Here is a 14,766-nt window from a genome sequence, read left to right as displayed (position 1 = left end):
TTAATTCACAGTGGAGGAAAAGAACTAGGAAACTTACCAGCAAGTATGCGGCCTATAGGGTGGGCAACAAAGCAACAAAGAACGTCAAGCGGAAAGTAAGAGAGGCTGAAATAATCTCATGGGTGGCGGCAACGGAAAAGGAACCTGCCATGAGTAACTACTTAAGAGGAAAAAAAACGACATCAGGAATGAAACAACTTATGATGACTCAAAGAGAAATTCATTACTTTTCGAAGCGAGATCGGGATGCCTTAGAACACGCACCTAAAAACGAGATATAAGAAGGTAGAATGCTTGCTGCGGTAAAGCTAGGGAAACTATGGAGCATGTTTTATTAGAATGTGAAGACGTCTACCCAGCGGTCGATTTAGGCACCACTGGCCTCCTTGAAGCCCTTGGGTTCAGCGAGAGCAGCAGAAAAGTAAACATGTCCGCAATAGGCATTAGTAAGAGGCGATTGGAGGATTGGTTGAAAAAAAAGTTGGGAAATGACAAAAAAAAACTGCGACGTACAAAACAGTTCGCAATAGGCGATCAGAAAATTTGTTTGTAGGAGTTCACAAGCTTTTTTTTTTATTATTGTACAATAGGCAGGTACAATAGGTACAATATTATTGTACAAATTAGGCCGTACAATAACAAAAGCTGGGTGGCGCAACCCACCGCACCGTTCCAAAGGGCACGCTCATAACACCCATCCCACGGCGAAACGATGCGGTGCCCGTCGAAGTGATACACCGCAAGTCGCAACTATTTTTGGAATTTGATATGGATAGGGGGATAGCGCGAACGCAGTCCCCCACTACCAAAAATTGCATGCCCCATCTGCCCCAGTTTGGGGTAGTGGCAGGGGTCAGCACGGGCGCAGTGCAATGCCCGCGCCTCTCCCTGGGGGCACCGCCTGTGTTTAGAAAAAGTTTATTTCGACAAGAGACGATACGAACACTGAGTCATAATCACGGCACAATTCCACGCGGACGATAACATGTAAGACACGAAACACAGCGCGTTGTCAACGCGAGTAGTGTCCGAGTCCTCACGCACCAACATATAAAAACGTACACCCACGGGAAGGCACAGTTACACATAAACTAAACGCCACATGTACAAAATGATTTTCAATACATACAGTGTGCACAATGGTTATATACAATGATGATGTGATAGAACACTTTACACAATTTTGAAGTGATGTGCACGAGATGTGTATATACAAAAATGATCATGTATACGAGAGGACACACACACAGAAATCACGGGCACCTGCATTCTATGTGCATTAAATCTCGCTGATCACGGTTACCCCGGCACCAGGTAAGTATGCCGAGGCAGCGCCGCGACATCGGTGCCCACCCCTGGCGATCCGGCATGCGGCGCCAGTGCGGAGTTGACGACGAATGAAGATTACTGTTGTCTCTGGAGAAATTGCGATGCGCGTTTCAAAGAATTCAAAGCAGCAATGATCATTGCAAAAGTCTGTAAAGCTAAATTTGACGTAACCTGCAGCTGCATTGAGAGAGGCCCCAATTTTGAGTGATTATCATGCTGGTTTTGCGAACGCAGACAAGAAGTCGCGCCACCAGAGGCGCCACCGCAGCAGTCGTTTCCGAGGAGGCCTTTTGAAAACATACTTGTTCGTATCAGGCAGCCCAAGGAGATATTTAAAAACAATGATCCAGCCACCCGGCGATGGAGACGACCGCTCACAACCCCAACAAGTGACGATAGACGAAACGTGTGCGTTAGAATAGAACGACTCGTTTAACTGCTCAATTGCTGGGCGGTCAATTTCTTGAACGCATGCCCACTCGGCTTTAATGTACACTTCGGCAACTGCAGTGATATATATATAAAAAAAAAACAATATCTCCAGATGTCCGCGAGTAAGGTACGACACAGTGCGAACGTGTCGTCGCCTTGGCTTCGTCTCCTGAACTCGTGACATGTTTGACAACGCGCTGGGGCTAGCTGCATGCAGTTTGAGTAACTGCAGCCTGGTAGACGCAAAATATTTCACAGAATATGTAAAAATAGGAGTCGAATGCTAATATAAAAGGAAAAGACACTGATGTAGCGAAAAAAAATATGCGTCGGCCGGGAATCGAACCCTGGCCACCCGCGTGGCAGGCGAGTATTCTACCACTGAACCACCGACGCTTTTTTTTTATTGCCATTCTTTGACAACTGAAACAGACATACAGACATACAGATGGCGTAAGGATGATATGTACAGTGCTGTGGTGATATAACCGCCTGCCGTCATTTGGCAGGCGTGCATTGTTAGAACCGCTTTAGACAGACGAGTTCATCTAACAAGGTAGCCCATTCAGGCTTATCTTGTCGTGCATCGCAAGCCTCGCGCAAGAACAAAATACTTTCAGTAAAGTGCTCTCTAGCTGGGCGAATAACCAGTCTTTCATGCCTGACGTCCATGCGTGTTTTCCACAGGCTGTATAGAATCAACGCCATAAGCATATCATAGGGAACACCACCTTCACTGGGAATTGGAAGGAAACGGATGCCGTACGGTGTGATAGGCAACTCCTTTTTTAGTGTACGTTGCAGAATGTCCCACAAGAAAAGTGCGTCCGAGCAGTCCAAAAATATGTGTTCGATCGTCTCTGGTTTTCTACACCTGCTGCAGTTGATCGACCATGCGACAAAGAGGCCTTTTTCTTGTAGCCAAGGTTTGACAGGAAGGGTTCCAGTATGCAATTGGAAGAAAAAAGTTTTAACCCCAGATCGCACTGGCATCCGTTTCACTCGCTTCAATACATCTGCCCCTGTGGTCGGTGAATACATAGATCGGTACAAAGGAACAGGCATACAAACGTCAATTAGGTCCTTATACAATTTTTTTCTCCCAACAATAGCGAGATAATCAAATGAAAAGCGAGCATGCAAGAATTCTACGGACCAAGCTACCTCCCGTAAAAATCCGCGAGACTTGCGCCATTTGCCGTTCTTGAGGTTACGATAAATTGAGGTAACGCATTTCGTAAACGTAGTTGGCACACTGTTCGCAAGAAGGGATCCTTCTGATCTCGCAAAAAAAGAAATCTTGAGACAACTTGCCTCAAAAACAAATGCGCCAAACCAAGGCCTCCTGATTTCACGGACCGAAATAAATTAGTGCGGCTCGTTCTCTCCCATGTGGATCCCCATATAAAAACAGCGCATGCTCTATGTATCTTTTGGATGGTCATTCTTGACATGCACAGTGCTTGCAGTACATACCAGATTTTTGCAAAAAGGAAAACATTGCATACGGTTGATCGCGCGAAAATCGATAAATTTCTACCTCCGAACTTTGTTGTTTTAACTTTCATTTGCTCTAGTTCTTCTTGCCAATAGTCTTTTGTATCATGATAATGTTGCAGAGGTACCCCAAGGTACCGCGCAGGGGTCGTGGTCCACTGCATATTTTCAAAAAATTCTATTTTATCATTCCAATTACCATGCCAGATGCCCAATGATTTACTCCAGTTTATCGCACTTCCAGTGACCTTGCAGAATCTGTTCGCCACTTCTACTGCATTAGAGATGCTTTGCTTGTCTCGACAGAATATGGCGATATCGTCTGCGTACGCCAAGATTTTAACTTCTCTGGAGTCCATTGCAAATCCCCTTATGTTATTACTACTAATAACCTTTAAGCAGAATGGTTCAACGTACAATGCAAAAAGTAGAGACGATAATGCGCATCCTTGGCGGAGTGCTGACTTAACTTCTATCATAGCCGTAGGCTGTTTATTAACTATTAGTTTCGTAGATACGCCAGCGTAGCACATTTTAACACCTTGCAAAAGAACAGAACCTATCTTGGCTTGTTTTAAAGCAAGAAAAAGGATTTCATGTGACACTCTATCAAACGCTTTTTCAAGATCAAGTTGCAACAGTGCAACCTTTTCTGAGAAGGCATCGCAACTTTCCAATATTGTTCTCGCTACATGTATATTGGTGACAATGGATCGTCCTCTTATGCCACATGTCTGGTGCGACCCTACCAATTGCTGTATCACATTTTGGAGTCTCCGTGCAAGAACCTTCGTGTATATTTTATAATCTGTGTTTGTGAGACAAATCGGGCGGTACGCCCCTGTCGACAGTAGTACATGAGGGTCCTCGGACTTCGGTATCAACACCGTGTGACTCTGACGAAAAGAAGGGGGCAGCACGCAGTTCTCATACGCTTCCGCAATTACATTGTAAAGGGCAGTGGCTATGTCTTGTTTGAAAGCTTGGTAGAAAGCGGCGCTGAGACCGTCTGGCCCTGGCGTTTTTCCGGAACTTAGTGCATCGATCGCCCATTTTATTTCTTCTAAAGTTATCGGTTCTTCTAGCCTTTCCGTTACTTCCCTTTCAAGACTTGGCAATAGCGACAGGAATTCAGTATCGAATCCTTCATCGCGAATGCGTTCTTGCCCTAGTAGTTCGCAGTAATGCTCATAAAAGGCCTGTCTTATTGTTTCTTTATCTCGTACAACCTCACTGCCGTATGTTACGGCTGTTATCTCGTTCCGCGAGGCATAAGCTCGTTCGTCCCCGAGTGAGCGCTTTGTCGGCTGTTCGCCGCACCATAACTTTTCTGCGCGTGCGCGTACGACCGCCCCTTTGTATCTTTCAGCTTCGACTAGTTCTAACTGGGATTTAATTTCTTTTATTTCCTTCGTATACTTTCCGGGACTGACATTCTCAACACTTAAATAAAAATTTAATTTATTTTGCATTTCTAATTCTTTTTTCTTTTCCTCTCGGCGCAAGGCACCAGACCTCTCTATGGCTAACATTTTAACGTCTTGTTTGAAATTCTCCCACGCTTCTGCATAACTTTTGTGTTCTGTCTCGAACCATCCGTGAAGGCTATCATTAACACCCCTCAAAAATAATTCATCTTCTAAGAGCTTAAAGTTAAATTTCCACAACTCCCAGTTATAACCGGTCGGCTTTTTCGGACCAACGACAAAGTTGACTAAGCTGTGATCGGTGAAGGAAACATGATTTACTTCATATAGAATACACAATGGTATTAGATCCGCTGTAACGTAGGCGCGATCCAACCTGGCATGACTATTTCGCTGATAGTGAGTGAATGGTGGCGTCTCTGCATTGGACATCACATCCCCAACATCCTCTAAATTGTATTTTTCTATCGCTGCGTTCAAAGACCGCCGACGCGACATGCCCAAGCGGTGCTGCCGTTCAGTGTAGAGCACGGTGTAGTGTAGAGGAATGTGAGCGTCGTGATAGAAGACAGACGTTTTACGGTCATCCTGCAGGCACAAAAGATATCTAGGAGACTATGGGGCCACCTAATCGTTACTTCGGCAGGGTCGCTGTCGCCTGAAAGGGGGGCAAAGTACACATGCCAGCTGCAGAAATGAAGTTGTTCGCTGTGGTGACCACTGCACGAACAGGGGTGTTTATTGGACTGTGAAAACCGCCTTGAAGATCCAAGAAACTTGTGAACTTCCTAGGTGGCGCGCGCGGCAGATGTCGCTACCTTTAAAATTATGGCGAGGCCTTACTGGCTCCCACGGCGAGTATTCTACCACTGAACCACCGATGCGACATGGCCAAGCGTGCCGCCGTTCAGTGTAGAGGCATGTCAGCGTCATCACTGACGACGGCCCTTTTACGGTCATCCGGCAGGCACAGAAGACATCTAGGAGACTATGGGGCCACCTAATCGCTACTTCGGCAGGGTCGCTGACGCCTGAAAGGGAGGAGGGGGCTAAGTACACTCGCTAGCTGCAGAAACGAAGTCGTTGTTCGCCGTGGTGACCACTGTTATGTGAACTTCCCAGGTGGCGCGCGCAGCAGAAGTCGCTACCTTTAAAATTATGGCGAGCCCATAGTGATACACCGCAAGCAACAACTATTTTTGGATTTTGATATGGATAGGGGGATAGCGCGAACGCAGTCCCCCGCTACCAAAAATTGCATGCCCCATCTGCCCCAGTTTGGGGTAGTGGCAGGGGTCAGCACGGGCTCTGTGCAATGCCCGCGCCTCTCCCTGGGGGCACCGCCTCGCTGATCACGGTTACCCCGGCACCAGGTAAGTATGCCGAGGCAGCGTCGCGACATCGGTGCCCACCCCTGGCGATCCGGCATGCGGCGCCGGTGCGGAGTTGACGACGACTGAAGATTACTTTTGCCTCTGAATATAATTCGATGCGCTTTGGAAGGAATTGAAAGCAGACATGTACATTGCAAAAGTCTGTAAAGCTAAATTTGACGTGACCTCCAGCTGTACTGAGAGAGGCCGCAGTTTTGAGTGATTATCATGCTGGTTTCTGCGAACGCAGAATAGTTATCGCGCCACCAGAGGCGCCCCCTCTGCGGGTGTCAGGCCAGCCACAAGACGATGCAGCCTACCGCGCAAAATTTCCACGAGTGGCGCGACACGCAAAGTGATGGCGAGGACTGAACGATTCCTGGCGCTAGACGGAAAGTGATGCCTGTACAATACAGCTTTATGACGATGACGAAAGTTATAGTGAGGACTGAGCAATTCGTTTAACGTTACTTAGCTCGTGGGCTCAATATCTAAATGCAACCACTTCACGAAGCTTGATGACGTTTTTTGCATTTAAGTGAAAATGCTCAAATCGAGTGACTGTTGGCAGCGGACTTAATTTATTTAAGGCGTCAATTTTTTTACGGCGAAGTTAGCGCCTCGGTACTCGGCATTTTTCGTGCCCGTCGGTGAGCAGAAATTATCATAATCAGCAAGAGCTTACTAGCTCGTAACGAAGAGGCTACAAGCACTCCGTTAAGGTGAACAGTACGCACATTTACTGGAACTGTGCACAGAACGTACAGAACAGCGTACGTTTTAACAAAGAACGGGCTCGAGATCACGAGCCATTCCACTCCGTGAAGGCGGATGACCAGCGAAGCTGCGTAGCACACAACAAAAAGGTGACAAAGAATTATGAACAAAGGTACGATCACATTTACTGTCTTGACTGGTGGGCATCGAGACGAAACGTACACGCACACAGATTTTTTCAAGAGAAGCATGAATTGCCTCATTCGTGTCGGTGTTGCCGTAAGAAAAAACTCAAGCCCCGCGACAAGAATTGCTTGTCTGACTGCAGGTTCGAACCGCCGACCTCGGGAGGTTGCGAGAACACCATGCTAACCGATCCCGGCACTGTCAATTTTTTTTCTTTATTGCATGTAATTATGAGTAGTGTCAAACCAATATTGTTACATTACACTTGAACATACATGAGAAACAAATGCACACATGGTACGTAGTCCAATGAAAGTTCAAAATTTGGGCAAACAAACACAAGCTTCCAGACGCGAAACCCATTCAGCTACGGGAACAAAGGCAGCAACCACACTACATACTCACTTGAGCAGTCTCTTCTCAAAAGATAAATATAACATTTCAGGAATTCCTGTGTCCTTGATCAGCTTTTCGAGGAAGCCTATCAATATGGTGAGCTTCCTCCGTCTTTCTATCAGGGCCACAAAACCTTAATACCAAAGAGCAGTGATAATGATTAAAGTAAACGGATATAGTCCGATATCCGTTACGTAACGTCGATTACTAAATATTTGCAAAAGTACTGACAAATAGGTTGCAGACAGTCATTACTAAATGAGTAGTTGGATATCAAACATGGGGAATGCGAGGACGCTCTATACAGACAAATGTTCATATCACACGTTCAGTCCTTGAGTGCACAGAGGGCAGCATGGATCAAGTAGCTCTTCCCCGGATCGACCTCGCCAAAGCCTGTGATAAGGTTCAGCACGATTTTTTGTTCCAACTGCTGCGACATATTCAGTAAGGGGATGTAACGTACAATGGTATAACACTTGGTTACAAACAATGCAATGCAAAGTTAATTGTCAACCGCACCCTCTCAGATATAATAAAGGTACAGTCATTCGTTCGTCAGGGTTGTCCTCTCTCGCCTTTACTCTTCGCTATATACCTGGACCCACTTTGCTCAAGCGTGCTTTGCGACTCAAGCATTAAAGGATACAAGTATGCAGATGAGCAAATTGAAGTGCTAGCTTAGGCAGATGACACTGCCTTCTTTTGCGTCGATAAGCCAATCGTTACCAAGGCAATAAACGCCCTGCGTTTCTGCGAGACTGCAGGAGCTAGTGTACAGATTTTGACAAAAGTAGGGGCTTTTGACTAGGCATGTGTGCGCTCACTTGCTCTGTATTCGCGAATATTCATTGGAACCAGCCTCCGTTGCGATATTTTGGTGTGCCTCTCGATAACTTCCGGAATAGTGGACCTCATTGGACGTCAACAATAAGCACTATCCGTCGAAAGGTGACAAAGACGTGATCTCCATTTTTGCGAGAGTTAAGACATGCAATATATTTCTCGCTTCCAAGCTTCTTTATGTTCTGCTGGTCTTGCACTGCTCACGTATCCATGTTCATGCATTTCATAGAATATCTGCATGTTTTATTTGGCGTTCATCATGGGAAGCCATGAGAAGGGACAGCCTTTTCCTTCCGCTTGAGAAGGGAGGCCTGAGCCTTGTGCATTTGTTTGTGCGACAATTGTACATGGGATTATTTTGCCTCAGAAACGTCCACCATGCATATTTTCTCGCAGTTAATCGCACACGTCTTCTTTCACGCCTCCCTTTTTGTCACGACAAACTGCTCAAGAACTGCTGTTATGGGGCTTCCTGAAGGAACTTGTCGATACTATAGCATATTTAAAAGCCAGATTCACTCTAGAATATTTCTTTACCGTTGATCGAAAGTTGCTAAATGTAGCACTTACAGACAACCTTCTCTCTGAACCTATGTACCGAAAGGCGTCTCTATTTCGTCAAAATGTTCTTTGTCATGGCCGTGGAATGCGCATTACGTCAACAGCGAAAACGTTTTTCTTTCATCTGCACACCGCCACCCTGCCAGTTAAAACGTGGCTTTAGGAAAAAGGACTATATGTACCTTGGAATACGAATTGTAGACTTTACGATCAACCCGAGACAAGCGTACATTGCTTTATACTTTGTAGTAACGAATTTCATTTTTGGCCCATTTGACAAAGAACTATCAAAAAACACCCTCTCACATCTTATGGTATCCGGTTCCTTCCTTTCAAAAAGTCAGCCAGTGATACACCATATCATTTCTTTATGTTACTAGGACTTCATTCATTATGGAGAAGCCGAATGACCGACAGACATGCCGAGTCACGTCGCTCCTGCCACTGTCATATCATCCCCCGCGCCCTTTAAAGCGGGGTGTTATATGGATGAAGAAGTAGACGCAGCGCGAGGCGCGAGTCAATCACAGGCGTTCCCTCAGGAGGAGGGAAAGGGTGTGATCGCGTGTTCGCTCGCCTCGCGCCCGCCTTTCCCGCCAGCAGGGTTGCCGTTGGTGGCTACTTTGCGCCAAATTGGCTACTTTTCGACCCCGTCTGGCGATGAAAATTTCACGTTGGCTCCTTGGCTACTTTCTGGCTACATTGAACTTCTATTTTGGCGCATTCACTAGCCATTTTTTTTTTGCAATTGCATATACAATAGCAAGCAAGAACAAAGAAGAACAATTATTTTTAAAGCTTTGCTCTCCTCATGGCTGTTCCGGTCGCCTTGACGCGCGCGCGCCATAGCGCGCGCGTCCTGTACGCATATATTCTCTCCGCCGGCGGTGCGCACATAGAGACCAACTAGCAGACGCGGGTGCGCAGACGCACGGACTCTGGGTGATGGGCGCACGTCGAAGCAAAGCCCGTGAGGACGTTGCGCGCCATCTGGAGAAAATAACGCTAATTCTAGCGCACGGCGAAGCAAAGGCCGCAAGGACGCTGCGCTCCATCTGGAGAAAATAACACTAATCTAGAGTGCTTTCTCCGTTAGGGTCATGCATCCGAAACCATGTGTTTAGGTGCAGCCGTGTGCACGGCATGACACCAGAGAGGAACGAGCAGTACAGGTGAAATAACACTTGTGTACCCCAAGGCGACAAAGCTTCTGTTTTTGTGCCTTCGGCTTGCCGACACCGGCGTCTACCATGGGAAAAGACGCAAGAGCAAAGCGCACGTTTCGAGAAGAATGGAGAAAGGACAAGAAACTGAGCGGTAAGCAAAACGGAAACTATTCTTTAGGCGTTTAGTCGCATGCCGCTTAGTATCTAATATGCATATTACCATGCGTTACAGGATGGATTTCGTCACGTGACGGCGGAACGACTGCTCACTGCAAGTACTGCAATTGCAACATTCGACCCCACTACAGTGATCTGTTGGAGCACGCAGAAACCAAAAAGCACCGCGAGTGCGCAGTAATCCCAAGTTCGCAACAAAAACTGCCGCAGCTTCTAGCGTCTTCGAGTCGAACGTACTATGAAAAGGCTCGCCGAGAGTTAAGGATCGCCTTGTACACTGCAGTGCGCACTTCCATAAATGCTGTCGACGAACTTGGTGAGATTCTGCATTCCGAATTCAATGATTTTGATCTGCACAGAACGAAGTACACGGCTATAATTACGAATGTTCTCTTCCCGTACTTCACGGAAAACATGGACAAACAACTGAACGGCTCCAGCTATTCTCTAATGGTGGATGAATCAACCGATGTATCCACGACAAAGCAACTTTGCATGGTTGTGCGGTTTCTGAGTTTAGAAGAAAACAGGATTGCAACCACCCTTCTTGATCTCGTAGAGCTGTCTGATGGAACGGCAGAAACGCTTCACGACACGGTATTGAAGATGTTGGACAAGCACGGCCTATCGATCAAGAACTGTCTCGGACTCTGCACCGATGGTGCAAATGCCATGTGCGGCAAACACAATTCTCTGTTCAGTCGTCTTAGTGAGGACAACAAAGACTTGATTCTGATCAAATGCTCTTGCCACAGCCTGGACCTTGTGGCATCCAAGTCGATGGAGGCGATTCCTTCTGCGGTTGAGCACTTAGTGCGAGAAACCTACAACTACTTTGCACACAGCAGCTGCCGGCAAGATGCTTATAAGAGACTGTATGCCAGTATGACAGTGGAAGATGAAAGTGCAAATCCACCGCCCAAGATTCTGTCGCTTTCGCAGACGAGATGGCTTGCTATTGCAGACTCTATAGAAAGAAATTTGGCGCAGTACCAGTCTCTCGAAGAGTTTTTTGAGAAAGCAGAAGATCGCAGCTACAACGTGCGCATTTTACGAGAGATGTATCGAGACAGAAAAAATTATGTTTACCTCGTGTTTCTTGCCTCAGTTCTCCGTAACGTTAGGCGAGTGAACAAAATGTTCCAAACAAACACAACTGACCCACTGGTTGTCTTCCAAGAGCTAGAAAATTTGTATTTGGAAATTCTTAGGCGGATTTTGAATCCATCAGTTTTGAGGCACAACACAACGGCAAGTCTGCTGTCGCTAGACCTGGCAAAAATGAAGTCGATTTTCCTGCAACCAGAGGTAGTGGACCTAGGTGACGTCTTCAGAGAGAAGATTTCACTAGTCCCTATTGAAGACCAACGGGCCGTGAGGGAGCGCTGTTTCCAATTCTTGGGGCAAATGGCGATGGGACTGAAAGCCCTGCTAGCGCTGAAACGTGGGCTGAGTCAGAAAAACTAGTCATTGATGTTTGCCGCAAAAATCTTGATATAACCTTGGAACCTAACGACATTGAAAGAGCGCATCGCCTCGGAAATCATTCAGCCGATCGAATTCGTCCCGTAATCGTAAAATTCCTGTCTCATAAAACCAAAGACGCACTGCTATCAAACGGCCGTAAATTGAAAGACACAAGCTACAATATTGGAGAGGACCTCTCCCGCACCGTTCGCCATGCGCGTAAACAGTTGTTAGTGTTTGCCAAAGCCAATTCTAACAAGTACTCCTTGCGCTTCAAAACCCTGCACATCGGCTGAAAACGCTATGTATTTGACGCATCATCCCAAACCGTTAAGGAAATAGCATAGCAATTGCCCCGTCACAGAACTTTAACAAATCGTCGACGCGCTCCACCGCACAATGTTCTCTCGTTTTCGATAATATTCACTAACATCCGTAGTCTTCTTCCAAAGCGCGAACTCATATCAAACATCATGTCGTCATCCGGGAGCAACATACTAATACTAACAGAAACTTGGCTAAATAGTGACGTAACGGATACGGAAATTTTGGCCGATTTACCCAATTTCGACGTGTATCGAAACGATCGAAATGGCAAACGGGGGGGCGGTGTTCTCATTGCCATTCATCGAGGCATATCATGCTCTGTTGTTGACGTCGCATCAGACATTGAAGCCATATGGCTCATCTGCTGCGCTCCCCCCGTAACAGTTCTGCTTGGCGTTCGCTACAGGCCCCCCCAGACTAATCCAGACTTCCCACGTCATCTGAACAACATCCTTCATAAACTTGTCCGCACATATCCAAATGCCCGTATTCTTCTTTTTGGTGATTTTAATTACCCGGATATTGATTGGCAGAACATAGCTAGTTCCACAATAACGTGTCATGCAGAGGAGAAGAACTTCATCGATGTCTGTTTAAATTTTAACCTCACTCAATTAATTTCCCAACCAACCCGTGTCTCACGAGAATCAGCAAACACGCTCGACCTGATACTAACAAGCAGCCCCGAGAATGTATCATCCATCAGTTACCTTCCTGAAATCGGCGATCACAAAGTCATGCATGCTTTATTCTCATTTACCTCGACTCAAAAACAGACATCCGATAAAACGATACAACTCTACGATAAGGGTAACTATAATGCAATAACTGAAGAACTTAACACCTTTTTTCCTGAATACGTATCCGCATTTCACACTCGCTCAATTCATGAAAACTGGCTGATATTCAAGAACAAATTAAATCATCTCACTAATATGTTCGTACCAAGGATTACCTTTCATACTAATCGCAATAAACCATGGTTTACCCAGCACTTAAAACGACTCGAAAACAAAAAGAAACGATTGTTTCGTACCGCCAAACGAAACGACACGCCTGCCGCATGGGGAAAATACTTCGAGGCCGAAAAATCGTACCTACTTTCTGTTCGTAACGCCAAGTACTCATTTTATCATAATGACTTACCTAACTTACTTATAAGAAACCCCAAGCAATTCTGGCACGTTTTAAACCCAACACATCCTCCCGATATTAAACTAACGAATTGTTCACATGAAGCGGTGACTGACCACGACTGCGCAGAAATATTTAACCATGCATTCGCATCTGTGTTCACTACCGAACTCGACGCACCTTCACAATTACCACCCTTTAACTTAGATACCCCCATGCCGGCAGTCACGTTCGTCGAAGAAGGCATTTCATCCATAATTCATAATATGAAACTTTCATCATCAGCTGGTATGGACCTGATTAATTCAAAACTATTGAAAAATGTGGAATCAATTTGCGCATCATATTTATGTCTCATTTTCTCACAGTCACTCTCCTCAGGAATTTTGCCTCTTGATTGGAAAATGGGGAAGGTCGTTTCAGTCTACAAATCAGGTAACAGAGACTCGCCGTTGAATTACCGCCCCATTTCATTGACTAGTGTGCCCTGTAAAATCATGGAACATGTCATTTACTCACAAATCATAAACTTCTTGGACCGAAACCATTTTTTTCACCCTTCACAACATGGGTTTCGTAAGGGCCTCTCTTGCGAAACCCAACTAGCGCTTTTCCTTCACGACTTGCACACTAATCTAGACCGTAATATGCAGACCGACACCATCTTTCTTGATTTCGCTAAAGCTTTTGACAAGGTTCCCCACCGCCGGCTATTACTAAAACTCTCAAAGCTGAACCTACCCCCTAATATTCTCAAATGGATTGAAGAATTCCTAACTAACCGTTCTCAGTCTGTCTATCTTAACGGCCACCTCTCTACATCTCTCCCGGTTACTTCAGGCGTCCCACAAGGTTCTGTCCTCGGTCCCCTCCTATTCTTAATATATATTAACGACTTGCCCCTGCATGTTTCCTGTAGTATTCGAATTTTCGCAGATGATTGTGTTATTTACCGCACCATTAATAACTGTCACGATCAATACACTCTTCAGACAGAGCTTAACAGCGTACTAAATTGGTGTAATAACTGGCTAATGTCCCTCAATCCTAGTAAATGTAAACTCATGTCCTTCACTCGTCGTCCCAATCCATATCTCTTTCAATATTTAATTTCTAACACACAGATTGAGCAAGTACAATCATATAAATATCTAGGAGTCACCCTCTCTTCTAATCTATCATGGCAGGTTCACGTCGGTAACATCACTTCAGCATCAAACAAAACACTCGGTTTTCTAAAACGTCACCTTCGTCTTGCCCCACCACATGTTAAATTGCTCGCGTATAAATCACTTATAAGACCCAAATTAGAATATGCATCCCCCATCTGGAGCCCACATCAAGCATATCTAATCACCGCATTGGAAGCTGTGCAGAATCGTGCTGCCCGATTCATTCATTCCTCATACTCATATGACGTCAGTGTTTCATCCTTGAAAGCTACATCCGGACTACCACCCCTCTCTTTTCGTCGTCGCATTGCTAGCCTCACCCTGTATCACAAATTCTTTTATTCTCCTCTCAATCAAGAACCGTATATCGCCGCCGCATCACGCATATCTCACCGCACCAGTCATCCCCTTCAAGTTGCCCGCCCACTATCACGTACTACTACGTTTTCAGCTTCGTTATTTCTTCGAGCAGCCACGGACTGGAACGGCCTACCCCATGACATCGTCGCCATCGCTTCAACACCTGCTTTTCAAGAACGCGTAACAGATCACCTTCAAT

General features: G+C 45.8%; 1 protein-coding gene, 2 non-coding genes and 1 pseudogene across 3 annotated transcripts in view; all 4 read right to left on the bottom strand.

Annotated features, from left to right (window-relative positions):
* Nucleotides 1-14,766, bottom strand: part of LOC139054862 (uncharacterized) — a 156,443-nt gene that overhangs the window by 38,265 nt on the left and 103,412 nt on the right. The window lies entirely within an intron of this gene.
* LOC139055052 (U1 spliceosomal RNA) lies at nucleotides 775-909 on the bottom strand (annotated as a pseudogene).
* TRNAG-GCC (transfer RNA glycine (anticodon GCC)) lies at nucleotides 2,087-2,157 on the bottom strand. Its single transcript has one exon. It is a non-coding gene; the product is annotated as a tRNA-Gly (tRNA).
* Nucleotides 5,903-6,066, bottom strand: LOC139055040 (U1 spliceosomal RNA). Its single transcript, XR_011511626.1, has one exon. It is a non-coding gene; the product is annotated as a U1 spliceosomal RNA (small nuclear RNA).

Source organism: Dermacentor albipictus, chromosome 1 (assembly GCF_038994185.2).
Source record: "Dermacentor albipictus isolate Rhodes 1998 colony chromosome 1, USDA_Dalb.pri_finalv2, whole genome shotgun sequence".
NCBI lineage: Eukaryota > Metazoa > Arthropoda > Arachnida > Ixodida > Ixodidae > Dermacentor > Dermacentor albipictus.
This window is presented reverse-complemented; position numbering and strand designations above follow the sequence as displayed.